Source organism: Stenella coeruleoalba, assembly GCF_951394435.1.
Source record: "Stenella coeruleoalba genome assembly, contig: scaffold_46, whole genome shotgun sequence".
NCBI classification, from domain to species: Eukaryota; Metazoa; Chordata; class Mammalia; order Artiodactyla; family Delphinidae; genus Stenella; species Stenella coeruleoalba.
The window spans coordinates 72,435-90,281 of record NW_027645863.1 but is presented as its reverse complement, the minus strand read 5'-3'; the positions used below and the strand labels follow the sequence as shown (position 1 = coordinate 90,281).

The 17,847-nt window shown below is 44.6% G+C and overlaps 1 long non-coding RNA gene across 1 annotated transcript in view; it reads left to right on the top strand.

Moving 5' to 3' along the window:
- LOC307181506 overlaps positions 1-14,738 on the top strand; it is a 1,293,685-nt gene extending 1,278,947 nt beyond the window's left edge. The window contains exon 7 of the long non-coding RNA XR_013826932.1: positions 14,623-14,738. This is a non-coding gene — a long non-coding RNA (uncharacterized lncRNA). The remainder of the gene's footprint in view (positions 1-14,622) is intronic.
- The last annotated feature ends 3,109 nt before the right edge of the window (positions 14,739-17,847 follow it).

The following is a 17,847-nucleotide window of genomic DNA, read 5'->3' as shown; positions in this document are numbered from 1 at the left end:
AACTTCGGGGTGGCTGTGTCTTTTTGATTTTAATTTCCCTAAGCTATAGGACCATAAGTGGAAGTGCCCTAGGCTCTGTTGCTTTGTTTTTTAGATGTTTCAGGAAACACCATACACTTCTCCCGAGTGTCTGTTGGCAATTTCCATCTCGCCCATCAGCATAACAAGGCTCCCAGTTCTCCATGGCCTGTCCTGCCTTTCTGGATTTTACACTTTTTTCAGATGGCCCTTTTGACCGGGGGGAAGTGCGACTTCATTGTAGTGCAGATTTCCTTTGCAAGCTTGCTTGGTTGGCAAAAAAGGGCGTATGCGTTTTTTCCTGAATATATTCAGGAAAAAACGCATACGCCGTTTTTGGCCAAGTGCATCATTGTGGACGTTCTGCCTCTTTTCCTATGCTTTTAATGCAATTCCAGTCTACCTCCTGAAATTGGTTTCCTGCAATTCTGCACCGCTTTCAAGTCCTCTTGGCAGCCTTGCTTCAGTATATTTTTGGACGATAGCTGTCATTTATAACTCTGCAGGTTTGTGAATTACAGTGCCCCTGAGCTCCTTTCTTCAACTCGCTTTCTTGTGAGCTGGCCGCAACACCCCAGGATTGCTGCAGGCCCTAATCTGGTTGCGGCACGGCATGCTGAGCCTTTGGTTATTTCCTCTTCCTGGTGGGAAATGAGAGTTAAATTTGCCCGTCCAGACACCTCCATCTAGTCTCTCATTGGTTCTCCCTATTCCTGTTCATCTTCCGCAGAAATTGCAAACTGGGCCAAACAGGAGGTTAAAGGGACTGAGTCTCCAAGTCGGGAGAGTGTTAGTAAAGCGTCTGGAATGTTGCACCCGAGTACCAGAGTACGAAAACTGAGACATATTTGAACACGTCTCCCGATCACATGGTTGATCATACTCTAGGTTCCACATGCATGTTTTAGCTGAAGGAAGAATACCTTAAACCTGGGTAGTTGAAACCCGTGGAATGGGTACCATGCAATATGACTTCAAAGGGTCTTCATTTGCTCACCGAACCTCTCCAATCCTATCACTGCTGCGTTTATGCCCCTGTACACATGCTTGAATCTCTTTCGGAGACATAGCAATCCATAGGTTTTAAGATACTTACTAGTCAGGTACATTCTTAGGCGTTTAATATGCGGTGTTGAGTCCATTTCGTTGAGCAAGGAGTAGCTCTTGTCTATTCCATATTTGGCTTAAGGAACTTTATCCGTGCTCATTTCAATCTTTGGTTTTATGCAGCACCCCAACTCACCTTTCCCCTTAAGCAAGCATAAGTTGGTTTTCTAAATTTGAGACCCTGTTCTGTTCTGTAATTCAGTTCTTGTGTAGCCAGGTTTACATTCCGTGTGTTAGCGATATATTATGATGTTTCTGTCTCTGTGTGACTTATTTCAGTTAGAATCATCGTACCTGAATCCACTCATTATGCTGCTACGGGCCTGATGACATAGATTTCATTGCTGAGTGATACTGCATTGTACGTGAGTACCACAACTTCTTTATCCATTTTTCACTTTCTGTGATATTGAACTTGTACGGTAAACGAGGTTCTTGTAAACAGAGGCGTCCCAAACTTCGGGGTGGCTGTGTCTTTTTGATTTTAATTTCCCTAAGCTATAGGACCATAAGTGGAAGTGCCCTAGGCTCTGTTGCTTTGTTTTTTAGATGTTTCAGGAAACACCATACACTTCTCCCGAGTGTCTGTTGGCAATTTCCATCCCGCCCATCAGCATAACAAGGCTCCCAGTTCTCCATGGCCTGTCTTGCCTTTCTGGATTTTACACTTTTTTCAGATGGCCCTTTTGACCGGGGGGGAAGTGAGACTTCATTGTAGTGCAGATTTCCTTTGCAAGCTTGCTTGGTTGGCCAAAAAGGGCGTATGCGTTTTTCCTGAATATATTCAGGAAAAAACGCATACGCCCTTTTTGGCCAAGTGCATCATTGTGGACGTTCTGCCTCTTTTCCTATGCTTTCAATGCAATTCCAGTCTACCTCCTGAAATCGGTTTCCTGCAATTCTGCCCCGCTTTCATGTCCTCTTGGCAGCCTTACTTCAGTATATTTTTGGACGATAGCTGTCATTTATAACTCTGCAGGTTTGTGAATTACAGTGCCCCTGAGCTCCTTTCTTCAACTCGCTTTCTTGTGACCTGGCCGCAACACCGCAGGATGGCTTCAGGCCCTAATCTGGTTCCGGCACGGCACGCTGAGCCTTTGGTTAATTCCTCTTCCTGGTGGGAAATGAGAGTTAAATTTGCCCGACCAGACACCTCCAGCTAGTCTCTCATTGGTTCTCCCTATTCCTGTTCACCTTCTGCAGAAATTGCAAACTGGGCCAAACAGGAGGTTAAAGGGACTGACTCTCCAAGTCGGGAGAGTGTTAGTAAAGCGTCTGGAATGTTGCACCCGAGTACCAGGGTACGAAAACTGAGACATATTTGAACACGTCTCCCGATCACATGGTTGATCATACTCTAGGTTCCACATGCATGTTTTAGGTGAAGGAAGAATACCATAAAACTGGGTAGTTGAAACTCGTGGAATGGGTACCATGCAATATGACTTCAAAGGGTCTTCATTTGCTCACCGAACCTCTCCAATCCTATCACTGCTGTGTTTATGCCCCTGTACACATGCTTGATTCTCTTTCAGAGACATAGCAATCCATAGGTTTTAAGTTACTTACTAGTCAGGTACATTCTTAGGCGTTTAATATGCGGTGTTGAGTCCATTTCATTGAGCAAGGAGTAGCTCTTGTCTATTCCATATTTGGCTTAAGGAACTTTATCTGTGCTCATTTCAATCTCTGGTTTTATGCAGCACCCCACCTCTCCTTTCCCCTTAAGCTGACATAAGTGTGTTTTCTAAATGTGAGACACTGTTCTGTTCTGTAATTCATTTCTTGTGCAGCCATATTTACCCTCCCTCTATAAGTGATATCTTATGATATGTTTCTTTTTCTGTTTGACTTATTTCAAGTAGTATTATCGGACCTAAATCCACTCTTTATCCTTCTACTAGCCTTATTACATTGATTTCATGGTGAAGAGATATTCCATTGTACATAAGTACCACATCTTCTTTATCCATTGTTCTCTTTCCTGGGATATTTAAGGTGTACTGAAGTTGAGGTTCTTGTAAACAGAGTAGCCCTAAACTGTGGTGTGCTTGTGTCTTGTTGATTTTTAGACTTCCCTAGATATACTCCCATGATTGGAAGTGTCCTATGCTCTGTAGCTCTGTTTTTTAGATGATTTAGGAACCACCATACACTTCTCCAGAGTGGCTCTCGGCAGTTCACACACTGCCCATCAGCGTATAAAGGCTTCCTGTTCTCCATGGCCTGTCCTGCATTTCTGGTTTTTACAATTTTTTAGGATGGCCCTTTTGACCGGTGGGAAGTGAGACTTCTTTGTTGTGCACATTTGCATTGCTTGCTTGCTTCGTTGCCCATAAAGTGCGTATGCGTTTTTTCCTGGATATAATCAGGAAAAAACGCATACGCCCTTTTGGGCCAACTGCATCATTGTCGAAATTCTGCTGCTTTTCATGTGCGTTAAAGACGAGTCCAATCTATCTCTTGAAATCTGTTTCTTGCAATTCTGTCTTGCATTCAGATCCTCTTCTTTGCCTTACCTCAACATATTTTTGGACGTTAGTTTTCATTTATAACTCTGCAGGTTTGTGAATGCAGTGACCCTGAGCTCCATTTTATAAGTTGCTCTTTTGTGAGCTGGCCTCAAACCCGCAGGATTGCTTCAGGCCCTATTTTGGCTCCGGCGAGGCAGGCTGAGCCTTTCTTTAATTCTTATTCTTAATGGAAAATTAAAGTGATATGTGCCCGTCCAAACCCCTACAACTATTCTCTCATTGGTTCCCCCTCTTCCCGTTCATCCTCCTCACAATTTGCAAAATGTGTGAAACAGAAGTTGAAATGTGCTGATTCTCCAAGTGGGGAGATTCTAAGTAACATGGCTGGAATGGTGAACAGGAGCACCAGGAGAGGATAAATGAGGTGCATTGTAGACACATCTCCCGATCACATGGTGTACAGTCCTCTGAGTTTTCCAGGCATGTTTTAGCTGTAGGAAGATCCCTTGAACCTGCAGATTTGGGACCCATTGAATGGGTACCAGGTAGTATTACTTTAAAGGGTGTGCATTTCCTCACCCAACCTCACATTTCTCTTAGCGCAAACAGTTTCCAGCCTTATGTCTCATCCTGCTGTGGGTCTAGATGTGTTCAATCCATGTTGCATCACCGTCCCTGAGGAAAAGTTGTAAGAGGTTTTCTCTGTCTCTCTGTCGTTTATTTTTTTCAATTTATTACTATATTGGTTACAGCTGATTTTCAAAGCTCTGTTTCTTGCTGCTGTACATCCACTTGATTCACGTACAGAGAGACATCAATAAATTCTTTTTCAGATTCTTACCAGTTGTATATATTCTTTTCCGGTGACTTGAGTGTGCTGAGTGCAGTTCTTTTAGCTACCGTGTAGGCCTTGTTGATTATCAGTTTGGTATTTGGAATGGTATCTTTGCTAATTTCAACCTCCTGGATGATGCCTCACCCCTCCCCACCTTTCCCGTTTAGCAGCCTTATGCGTGTTTTCTACATATTTGACTATGTTTTTGTTTTGTAATTTATTTCATGTGTAGCCATTTTGGATTCCACCTTTAAGTGATATCTTATGATATGTGTCTTTTTCTTTTTGAATTCTGTCACTTAGAATGATCATACGTAACTCCTCCGGAGTTGTTACAACTGGCCATATTTCATTGACTTCCAGGCTGAATAATATTCCACTCTACCTAAGTACCACATCTCTATCCATTTTTTCCCTCCAGAGACATTTAAGTTATATCCTAGTCGAGGATCTTTTAAACAGAGAGGGGGTAAACATTGGGGTGCCTGTGTCCTCTCGATTTTTGTTTTTCCCAAGATATACGCCCATGAGTGCAAGTGCCCTATGCTCTGTAGCTCATTTTTTAGATGCTTTAGTAAACACAATACACTTCTCCAGAATGGCCGTTGGCAATATACATTTCCACTATAAGTCTCACAGGGCTCCCTCTTCTCGTTGCCCTGTCCTGCATTTCTGTTGTTTACGCTTTATGAGGATGGCTCTTCTGACTGATGCGAAGTGATATCTTTTGTAGTATTGACTTCCAGTGCCCACCTGTTTGGTTGGCTAAAAAAGTGTATGCCCTTTTCTTGAATATATACAGAAAAAAACGCATACACCCTTTTTGGCCAACTGCAATGTTGGCAATGTTCAGCTCCTTTTCTTGTGCTTAATGGCGAGTCCTTTCTACCTCCTCAAATCCCTTTCCTGCCATTCTCCCTTGCTTACAAGTCCTTTTCTCTGACTTTCCTCAAGACATTTTTCAGTGATGGATATTTTCAACTCTGCAGTTTTGTGAATTTTACTGCCCCTGAGTTCCATTGTTCAACTTGTGTTTATGGGAACTGGCCACAAAGCAGCGGGATTTCCTCAAGCCCTATACTGTTTCCATGGGCAACCCTGGCCTTTGGTCAATTCGTCTTCCTGATTGGAAATTAGAGTGACATGTGCCTGTCTGAACACCTAGGACTTGTCTCTCATTGTTCCTCATCCTTCCGCTTCATCCTCTGGACAAATTCCAAACTGTACGCAACAGGATGTTGACAGTGCTGACATCTCCAAGCGGGGAGACTGTTAGTAAAGACGCTGGAGGGGTGAACCCGAGCACCAGGAGATGAGGAGATGAGATGCCTTTTCCAAACTCTTCCCGATCAGACGGTATACCATCCTCTGGGTGTGACAGACATGTTTTAGCAGTAGGAAGAGTCCCATTCATGTAAGGAGAACACCAGGGCTTTTTCAAAATCAGTGTCTCCCCGAAACCCAAACTGGGGAAGTTTTTAAGCTACGGCTACACATATGTTCATTAAGGGCCTTGGGAAGTAGGCAGAGTCCAAACTTTAGATGATTGAAGTCTTCAGGGTCAGAAGCACTCACCACCAGCTTCCCTTAGGCTACACTTTAACTGTCATTGATAGATGATGTCAATAAAAATATCTATTCTTTTTCAGATTATTTCCCCTTATAGGTTATTGCAAAATGTTGAGTGTAGTTCCCTGTGCTATACAGTAGTTCCTTGTTGATGATCTATTTTATACATAGCAGTGTGTATGTGTTAATTCCAAACTGTTAATTTATCCCTCCTCCCACCTTTCCCCTTTGGTAATAATAAATTATAAGATTTTATACTTCTCAGAAATGGGGGAGCTGAAAGAGAGGTATCATTTTCAATGGAAAAGCATTTAAAACAAGATTGAAGGTTTAACCAAGATTATTAGATGTACATCCTTGGAAAGAAATCACTTCATTTCTCTTATATTGACCTGACAAATAAGACAAACCTTTTCACTGAACTTGCTTATAATAAAGTGATGGAAATATCAAATGGAAGTGTTAGAAACATCTTATTTTACCCGAGCCTTATACACTGTTCTATGTTAACTACAGTTTGGCTCACACATCTGTTCATTGAGGTTACAATAGTCTCAATTTCCGTTACTGATCCTCCAGAGTGGACCCCAACAAGTGTCCCCCTGCCCAGTGTCATTGGGGCCAACAGATCGAGACTGAGTTTGGTTCACAAGCAAAGGAAACTTTATATTTTGATCAGAGAATGGAGAGGTGAGAGCATGCACTACCCTGTGGGCTGTGGGCTGGGCTGCTGTGTAGAGATCCTGTCAGAGTCAGTGGGAGGGAGGGGGCGGAGCTCTCGAGGGCCGGGTTGGCTGTAGCTCAGGCTCTATATCGTGGAGTCTGCACTGGGCCCCAGGAGCTGAGGTGTCGACCCAGCCATTCTGCACTAGGAAATCTGGTCTGAAGTGCCAGGTGTGGAACCTCTGCATGCGGGACCCTAGGAGCACGTGAAATTAGACAAAGCACAAAGGATAAAAAAGGTTAGACTTGACTTTATTGCCCAGATTCTATTTTTATCTCCCAGGGATTTTTAATGGGCTTTGCTGGGGACAAACCCCTCCTCTGCCTTTTGTCCCGTTCCTCATTCTTGGCGTGCTGAGGGTGCAGACCTTTCTTCTGTAACTGCTGAGTGCTGAGTTGGCAGCCCTCATACCGTGGGGCGAGGGTCAGAGCTTCTCCCCAGCAGCCTCCCGGTGACGTTGATTGTCCCCAGGACCCCTGCCTCCCTGCTCGTCCACCTGAGCACCAGCATTGGAAGTGTTATAGATTCTAATGACCTTTAAGGGTCCAGGAAAGAGATGTGCAGAGACGCTGTGGGGGCCGGTTTCACCCCGCCCCACATTTGTTCGGCCACCTTAGGCTGACCGTTTCTGCCAGCCTAGATGCTCTGACCAGTAGTCTGCACTTTCTTCAATTAGGCCCCTGAATTAACGTACAAACAGCACCAGGTGTCAGAGCCCTGCCTGCTCAACTCCCAGACAGTCCAGGGTCAGTGGTGATCAAGGACCATGATGGCCACTGAGTCAACAGCCTTTTGATGTAAACAGGAGTCCAGCCGGTCTTATTGGCCACCATCATCACGGTGTCTGTAGGCTTTTCTATGGTGACAGTGTGATATACGGTTCCCCCGCCAAGATTATTAGCTCCCCTCTGGGTGCAGTAAGTCCTGCAAGCAGTAGTCTACTCTTTTGGGACACACTCTTGTTGTTTTATGAGAGAAACTCCAGGTCAAGTGATGTTCACACGAGTCGTCATGGTGCCCTGTTGCCCCCGGTTATCTCTCTGGATGTTGGAGTTGGAGGGCCTCCTCACTCGAGGTCGGTGTGCCCACGGAGCGAACCCTGCAACTTCAGGGCATGGTTGGTGGTTAGGATCACCACGTGGGGTCCTTTTCCCTTAGGAGGGAGGTGGCCTTTTGGGCTGCTGATTTCCAGGTTTTTAGATACCACCAGTATCTTGGCCAGATGTGGCAGTGGGCCAAGCCCCTTGGTGACCGTAGTTTATCCTACCTGGATGGCATTCTTGCATTGTTCCATTTCAAGTGGTCCCAGTTTTTGCACTAATTCTCCAATGGCGATTCACCTTTCACCGGGAATGTAAAGGTCAAAGGGTTTAGCTAAATTAGGGAGTTCCAGGGCAAGGGTCTGAATTGACTGCTCTTTCCATTCTTGAAAGGCCACTTCTGGATTCTATTCAAAAGGATCATCATCTTTTCCTTTCAGTGTTTCATATAGAGGCCCAGCTAGTAGACTGTAGTTAGGGATCCAGAAGCAGCAAACCCTGGCCTCCCCAGGAACCCCTAAGCTGTCTTCTAGTTTTAGAAAGGGGTAAGGCTGAAAATGGTTTCTTCCCTTTCCTGGGATGGGCTTCTCCGACCTTCTGTGAGAATGAAGCCCAGGCAGGTCACCGCAGTCTGTGATATTTGAGCTTTTTCTTGGACAACTTCTATCCTTTATTGGCTTGGTAGTTCAGAGGCCTCCTTAGTAGGGCTGGCGATCAGAATGTCGTCTGCATATTGAAGGAGGGTTTCCTTTTCCAGAGGTAGAACTTTTAGGTCTTTAGCTAAGCTTTCCCCAAAGATGGTGTGGGAATTTTTGCACCCTTGGGGCCAGACGGCCCGGAAGTATTGTTTTAGTTGTATGTTGAGTCCTGCCACTCACAAGCCAAAATTTCTTGTGACTCTGGGACTAATGGAATACAAAAGAAGGCATCATTGAAGACTAATACAGAATACCATGTCCTGGTGGTTGGTAGAATGACCAGCAGGGTGTAGGAATTAGGAGCAACTGGAGGTATATCCTCGGTGGCTTCACTGACTGTCCTGACATCCTTTACCAGGTCCCCAGCAGCCCATGGGGCTCTCGTGGTCAGACCAATCCCAGAATATGGAGCTCACCTGGGCAGGTACCCCACCCCCACCCCAGCCCACGGGGCTCTCGTGGTCAGGCCCCTCCCAGGATACAGAGCTACCCTTGCAGGTACCGTGGCAGGGCTGGGCACACAGGAACCGTGCACATAGCCCTCATTGCAGAGGACCCCCAGCTCACCTGTCACTCAGAGCTGACACAGAGCACCTCAGAGCAGGACTTGAACTAACAAACAGCAGCTGCGACAGGTCTGTGACCCTGGGCATCACTCCGTGAGGCCTCCCTCCACCTGGTCTTCCAGAGACTTCCACTGCACCCGGGGCACCAGGCCTCTGTCTCCAACCACCACCCACCCCTCCTCTCCCTGACTCCTGGGTTCCTCTCATTAGGAGAGGGTTTTCTTGAAGTTGTCTCCCACTCATGGGCCAGATAAAATGATTAGAAAACAAGCCAAAGCTGCAGCCCCTTGTCTATCCTGACTCTCAGGAGCCCACACCTGTTCCTTGGACCTGGCCGGTTCAGCAAGTTCCATTTTCTGCAACTGTGAGCCCCTGAGGGGTGATGATTGGCTGACCTGGGCAGCCTTACCGTGCCGGCCAGCCCTCCCCAGGTGTGCCTGGGTTGAGATCAATATAAATACCACTCCAGGCAGCAAGAGCCCCTGCAGCCATGCCTGACGCCATTTTCTCTGCCCTGTCAGCAGTCTCGGGGCTGGGCTGGTGGGAGGGAGTGAGAGGCCACGGCTTTGTGGGTGGCCCAGTGTGAGTGGGGCTCTGCTGGACTTTCTGCAGCAGTTGCCAGGCTGCCACCTGCTAAAGAAGAGGATGTGTCACCCATACCTGCTGCTGGAATTTCTCCCTGGGCAGAGGTGAGGAAGGAAAAAAGCAGTGGGGGCAGGGACAGGACGGGTATCTCAGGCAGGGAAATGGAAATCTTCCAGAAGAGCACCCAGGGCCAAGACCATCCTGGCTGGCCTGCAGGCACCAAGTCGGCCGGCATGCTGTCACTCGTGTGGCTCTATGGCCCTTCCTCTAGGCTTTCAAGTCCTTGTATATATTCAGGTGTTTTACCTGGGACGGGTGGGAATAGTTCAGCAGCAACTGGCCTGGGGCTCAGCTCACGTTTACTCACAGATGCCTCGGCACGGTGCCCCAGCTTTGCAATGAGGACGCTTGTTGCGTGGGGGCTGCTGGCTGAATGGGAGACGATTCCCCACCACTGACCAACTTCAGAATTGTTTACAACTGGAGCAAGTGCCCTGATACGGTTTTCCTCTGTGTAACTGGTGGGTTCTGTGTTTTTTTTCTCTTTTTCGTTTTTGGTTCAAGGTAGATTTTATTCCTCTTTTTTGTATTTACAGATATAAGCATGGAAATAATTTATTCATATAAATACATGTATGTGCAGGGAATAATTGTTTTTTCTGTTTTATTTTTTAAATTTTATTTCTTTTTAATTTTGAATTTTATTTTATATTTTTATACAGCAGGTTCTTATTGGTTATCTATTTTATACATATAAATGTATACATGCCAATCCCAGTCTCTCAACTCCTCCCACCACCACCCCCCCAACAGCTTTCCCCCCTTGTTGTCCATACGTTTGTTGTCTACATCTGTTGCTCTATTTATGCCTTGCAAAATGGTTAATCTGTACAGTTTTTCTAGGTTCCACATATATGCATGAATATACAAGATTTGTTTTTCTCTTTCTGACTTACTTCACTCTGTATGACAGTCTCTAGATCCATCGACGTCTGTACAAATGACCCAATTTCATTCCTTTTCATGGCTTAGTAATATTCCATTTTATATATGGACCACAGCTTTATGCATTCGTCTGTCTGTGGGCATTTAGGTTGCTTCCATTACCTCGATATTGTAAATAGTGATGCAATGAACATTGCGGTGAATGACTCTTTTTGATTTATGGTTTTGTCTGGGTATATGTCCAGTACTGGGATTGCTGTATCATATGGTAATTCTATTGTTAGTTTCTTAAGAAATTCCATATTGTTCTCCATAATGACTGTATCAATTTATATTCCCAACAATAGTGGAAGAGGGTTCCTTTTCTCCACACCCTTTCAAGCATTTTTTGTTTGTAGATTTTCTATGATGCCTATTCTACCAGGGGTGAGGTGATACCTCATTGTTGAATCCATTTCGTTGAGCAAGGGGTAGGTCTTGTCTATTACATATTTGGCTTATGGAACGGTATCTGTGCTAATTTCAAACTCTGCTTTTATGCAGCACCCCAACTCACCTTCCCCCTTAAGCAGGCATAAGTTGGTTTTCTAAACTTGAGACCCCGTTCTGTTTTGTAATTCAGTTCATGTGTAGCCAAGTTCACATTCCGTGTATTACTGATACCTTATGATGTTTCTTTTTCTGTGTGACTTATTTCACTTAGAATCATCGTGCCTCAATCCACTCATTATGCTGGTACGGGCCTGGTGACATAGATTTCATTGCTGAGTGGTATTCTGTTGTACATAAGTACCGCAACTTCTTTATCCATTATTTGCTCTCTGGGATATTTAACTTGTGCCGTAGAAGAGATTTCTGTAAAAAGAGCCGTCCCAAATTTTGGGGTGGCTGTGTCTTTTTGATTTTAATTTCCCTAAGCTATAGGACCCTAAGCTATAGGCCTGATGACATAGATTTCATTGCTGAGTGATATGGCTTTGTAAGTAAATACCACAACTTCTTTATCCATTTTTCACTTTCTGCGATGTTGAACTTGTACTGTAAACGAGCTTCTTGTAAACAGAGGCGTCCCAAACTTTGGGGTGGCTGTGTCTTTTTGATTTTAATTTCCCTAAGATATAGGACTATAAGTAGAAGTGCCCTAGGCTCTGTTGCTTTGTTTTTTAGATGTTTCAGGAAACACCATACACTTCTCCCGAGTGTCTGTTGGCAATTTACATCCCGCCCATCAGCATAACAAGGCTCCCAGTTCTCCATGGCCTGTCCTGCCTTTCTGGATTTTACACTTTTTTCAGATGGCCCTTTTGACCGGGGGGAAGTGAGACTTCATTGTAGTGCAGATTTCCTTTGCAAGTTTGCTTGGTTGGCCAAAAAGGGACGTATGCGTTTTTTCCTGAATATATTCAGGAAAAAACGCATACGTCCCTTTTTGGCCAAGTGCATCATTGTGGACGTTCTGCCTCTTTTCCTATGCTTTCAATGCAATTCCAGTCTACCTCCTGAAATCGGTTTCCTGCAATTCTGCCCCGCTTTCAAGTCCTCTTGGCAGCCTTACTTCAGTCTATTTTTGGACGATAGCTGTCATTTATAACTCTGCAGGTTTGTGAATTACAGTGCCCCTGAGCTCCTTTCTTCAACTCGCTTTCTTGTGACCTGGCCGCAACACCGCAGGATGGCTTCAGGCCCTAATCTGGTTCCGGCACGGCACGCTGAGCCTTTGGTTATTTCCTCTTCCTGGTGGGAAATGAGAGTTAAATTTGCCCGTCCAGACACCTCCAGCTAGTCTCTCATTGGTTCTCGCTATTCCTGTTCATCTTCCGCAGAAATTGCAAACTGGGCCAAACAGGAGGTTAAAGGGACTGACTCTCCAAGACGGGAGAGTGTTAGTAAAGCGTCTGGAATGTTGCACCCGAGTACCAGGGTACGAGCACTGAGACATATTTGAACACGTCTCCTGAGCACATGGTTGATCATACTCTAGGTTCCACATGCATATTTTATCTGAAGGAAGAATACCTTAAACCTGGGTAGTTGAAACCCGTGGAATGGGTACCATGCAATATGACTTCAAAGGGTCTTTATTTGCTCACCGAACCTCTCCAATCCTATCACTGCTGCGTTTATGCCCCTGTACACATGCTTGATTCTCTTTCGGAGACATAGCAATCCATAGGTTTTAAGATACTTACTAGTCAGGTACATTCTTAGGCATTTAATATGGGGTGTTGAGTCCATTTCGTTGAGCAGGGAGTAGCTCTTGTCTATTCCATATTTGACTTAAGGAACTTTAGTTGTGCTCATTTCAATCTCTGGTTTTATGCAGCACCCCAACTCACCTTTCCCCTTAAGCAAGCATAAGTTGGTTTTCTAAATTTGAGACCCTGTTCTATTCTGTAATTCAGTTCCTGTGTAGCCAAGTTTACATTCCGTGTATTACTGATATCTTATGATGTTTCTTTTTCTGTGTGACTTATTTCAGTTAGAATCATCATACCTGAATCAACTCATTGTGCTGCTAAGGGCGTGATGAAATAGATTTCATTGCTGAGTGATATTGCTTTGTAAGTAAATACCACATTCTTTATCCATTTTTCACTTTCTGCGATGTTGAACTTGTACTGTAAACGAGGTTCTTGTAAACAGAGGCATCCCAAACTTTGGGGTGGCTGTGTGTTTTCGATTTTAATTTCCCTAAGCTATAGGACCATAAGTGGAAGTGCCCTAGGCTCTGTTGCTTTGTTTTTTAGATGTTTCAGGAAACACCATACACTTCTCCCGAGTGTCTGTTGTCAATTTACATCCCGCTCATCAGCATAACAAGGCTCCCAGTTCTCCATGGCCTGTCCTGCCTTTCTGGATTTTACAGTTTTTTCAGATGGCCCTTTTGACCGGGGGGAAGTGAGACTTCATTGTAGTGCAGATTTCCTTTGCAAGCTTGCTTGGTTGGCCCAAAAGGGCGTATGCGTTTTTTCCTGAATATATTCAGGAAAAAACGCATACGCCCTTTTTGGCCAAGTGCATCATTGTGGACGTTCTGCCTCTTTTCCTATGCTTTCAATGCAATTCCAGTCTACCTCCTGAAATCGGTTTCCTGCAATTCTGCCCCGCTTTCAAGTCCTCTTGGCAGCCTTACTTCAGTATATTTTTGGACGATAGCTGTCATTTATAACTCTGCAGGTTTGTGAATTACAGTGCCCCTGAGCTCCTTTCTTCAACTCGCTTTCTTTTGAGCTGGCCGCAACACCGCAGGATGGCTGCAGGCCCTAATCTGGTTCCGGCACGGCACGCTGAGCCTTTGGTTAATTCCTCTTCCTGGTGGGAAATGAGAGTTAAATTTGCCCGTCCAGACACCTCCAGCTAGTCTCTCATTGGTTCTCCCTATTCCTGTTCATCTTCCGCAGAAATTGCAAACTGGGCCAAACAGGAGGTTAAAGGCGCTGACTCTCCAAGTGGGGAGAGTGTTAGTAAAACGTCTGGAATGTTGCACCCGAGTACCAGGGGAGGAAAACTGAGACATATTTGAACACGTCTCCCGTTCACACGGTTGATCATACTCTGGGTTCCACATGCATGTTTTAGCTGAAGGAAGAATACCTTAAACCTGGAGAGTTGAGACCCGTGTAATGGTTACCATGCAATATGACTTCAAAGGGTCTTCATTTGCTCACCGAACCTCTCCAATCCTATCACTGCTGCGTTTATGCCCCTGTACACATGGTTGATTCTCTTTTGGAGACATAGCAATCCATAGGTTTTAAGATACTTACTAGTCAGGTACATTTTTAGGCGTTTAATATGCAGTGTTGAGTCCATTTCGTTGAGCAAGGAGTAGCTCTTGTCTATTCCATATTTGGCTTAAGGAACTTTATCTGTGCTCATTTCAATGTCTGGTTTTATGCAGCACCCCAACTCACCTTTCCCCTTAAGCAAGCATAAGTTGGTTTTCTGAATTTGAGACCCTGTTCTGTTCTGTAATTCAGTTCTTGTGTAGCCAGGTTTACATTCCTTGTGTTAGTGATATATTATGATGTTTCTGTCTCTCTGTGACTTATTTCATTTAGAATCATCGTACCTGAATCCACTCATTATGCTGCTACGGCCCTGATGACATAGATTTCATTGCTGAGTGATACTGCATTGTACGTGAGTACCACAACTTCTTTATCCATTTTTCACTTTCTGTGATATTGAACTTGTACGGTAAACGAGGTTCTTGTAAACAGAGGCGTCCCAAACTTTGGGGTGGCTGTGTCTTTTTGATTTTAATTTCCCTAAGCTATAGGACCATAAGTGGAAGTGCCCTAGGCTCTGTTGCTTTGTTTTTTAGATATTTCAGGAAACACCATACACTTCTCCCGAGTGTCTGTTGGCAATTTACATCCCGCCCATCAGCATAACAAGGCTCCCAGTTCTCCATGGCCTGTGCTGCCTTTCTGGATTTTACACTTTTTTCAGATGGCCCTTTTGACCGGGGGGAAGTGAGACTTCATTGTAGTGCAGATTTCCTTTGCAAGCTTGCTTGGTTGGCCAAAAAGGGCGTATGCGTTTTTTCCTGAATATATTCAGGAAAAAACGCATACGCCCTTTTTGGCCAAGTGCATCATTGTGGACGTTCTGCCTCTTTTCCTATGCTTTCAATGCAATTCCAGTCTACCTCCTGAAATCGGTTTCCTGCAATTCTGCCCCGCTTTCAAGTCCTCTTGGCAGCCTTACTTCAGTCTATTTTTGGACGATAGCTGTCATTTATAACTCTGCAGGTTTGTGAATTACAGTGCCCCTGAGCTCCTTTCTTCAACTCGCTTTCTTGTGACCTGGCCGCAACACCGCAGGATGGCTTCAGGCCCTAATCTGGTTCCGGCACGGCACGCTGATCCTTTGGTTAATTCCTCTTCCTGGTGGGAAATGAGAGTTAAATATGCCCGACCAGACACCTCCAGCTAGTCTCTCATTGGTTCTCGCTATTCCTGTTCATCTTCCGCAGAAATTGCAAACTGGGCCAAACAGGAGGTTAAAGGGACTGACTCTCCAAGTCGGGAGAGTGTTAGTAAAGCGTCTGGAATGTTGCACCCGAGTACCAGGGTACGAAAACTGAGACATATTTGAACACGTCTCCCGATCACATGGTTGATCATACTCTAGGTTCCACATGCATGTTTTAGGTGAAGGAAGAATACCATAAAACTGGGTAGTTGAAACCCGTGGAATGGGTACCATGCAATATGACTTCAAAGGGTCTTCATTTGCTCACCGAACCTCTCCAATCCTGTCACTGCTGTGTTTATGCCCCTGTACACATGCTTGATTCTCTTTCAGAGACATAGCAATCCATAGGTTTTAAGTTACTTACTAGTCAGGTACATTCTTAGGCGTTTAATATGCGGTGTTGAGTCCATTTCATTGAGCAAGGAGTAGCTCTTGTCTATTCCGTATTTGGCTTAAGGAACTTTATCTGTGCTCATTTCAATCTCTGGTTTTATGCAGCACCCCACCTCTCCTTTCCCCTTAAGCTGACATAAGTGTGTTTTCTAAATGTGAGACACTGTTCTGTTCTGTAATTCATTTCTTGTGCAGCCATATTTACCCTCCCTCTATAAGTGATATCTTATGATATGTTTCTTTTTCTGTTTGACTTATTTCAAGTAGTATTATCGGACCTAAATCCACTCTTTATCCTTCTACTAGCCTTATTACATTGATTTCATGGTGAAGAGATATTCCATTGTACATAAGTACCACATCTTCTTTATCCATTGTTCTCTTTCCTGGGATATTTAAGGTGTACTGAAGTTGAGGTTCTTGTAAACAGAGTAGCCCTAAACTGTGGTGTGCTTGTGTCTTGTTGATTTTTAGACTTCCCTAGATATACTCCCATGATTGGAAGTGTCCTATGCTCTGTAGCTCTGTTTTTTAGATGATTTAGGAACCACCATACACTTCTCCAGAGTGGCTCTCGGCAGTTCACACACTGCCCATCAGCGTATAAAGGCTCCCTGTTCTCCATGGCCTGTCCTGCATTTCTGGTTTTTACAATTTTTTAGGATGGCCCTTTTGACCGGTGGGAAGTGAGACTTCTTTGTTGTGCACATTTGCATTGCTTGCTTGCTTCGTTGCCCATAAAGTGCGTATGCGTTTTTTCCTGGATATAATCAGGAAAAAACGCATACGCCCTTTTGGGCCAACTGCATCATTGTCGAAATTCTGCCGCTTTTCATGTGCGTTAAAGACGAGTCCAATCTATCTCTTGAAATCTGTTTCTTGCAATTCTGTCTTGCATTCAGATCCTCTTCTTTGCCTTACCTCAACATATTTTTGGACGGTAGTTTTCATTTATAACTCTGCAGGTTTGTGAATTGCAGTGACCCTGAGCTCCATTTTTTAAGTTGTTCTTTTGTGAGCTGGCCTCAAACCCGCAGGATTGCTTCAGGCCCTATTTTGGCTCCGGCGAGGCAGGCTGAGCCTTTCTTTAATTCTTATTCTTAATGGGAAATTAGAGTGATATGTGCCCGTCCAAACCCCTACAACTATTCTCTCATTGGTTCCCCCTCTTCCCGTTCATCCTCCTCACAATTTGCAAAATGTGTGAAACAGAAGTTGAAATGTGTTGATTCTCCAAGTGGGGAGATTCTAAGTAGCGTGGCTGGAATGGTGAACAGGAGCACCAGGAGAGGATAAATGCGGTGCATTTTAGACACATCTCCCGATCACATGGTGTACAGTCCTCTGGGTTTTCCATGCATGTTTTAGCTATAGGAAGATCCCTTGAACCTGCAGATTTGGGACCCATTGAATGGGTACCAGGTAGTATTACTTTAAAGGGTGTGCATTTCCTCACCCAACCTCACATTTCTCTTAGCGCAAACAGTTTCCAGCCTTATGTCTCATCCTGCTGTGGGTCTAGATGTGTTCAATCCATGTTGCATCACCGTCCCTGAGGAAAAGTTGTAAGAGGTTTTCTCTGTCTCTCTGTCGTTTATTTTTTTCAATTTATTACTATATTGGTTACAGCTGATTTTCAAAGCTCTGTTTCTTGCTGCTGTACATCCACTTGATTCACGTACAGAGAGACATCAATAAATTCTTTTTCAGATTCTTACCAGTCATATATATTCTTTTCCGGTGACTTGAGTGTGCTGAGTGCAGTTCTTTTAGCTACCGTGTAGGCCTTGTTGATTATCAGTTTGGTATTTGGAATGGTATCTTTGCTAATTTCAACCTCCTGGATGATGCCTCACCCCTCCCCACCTTTCCCGTTTAGCAGCCTTATGCGTGTTTTCTACATATTTGAC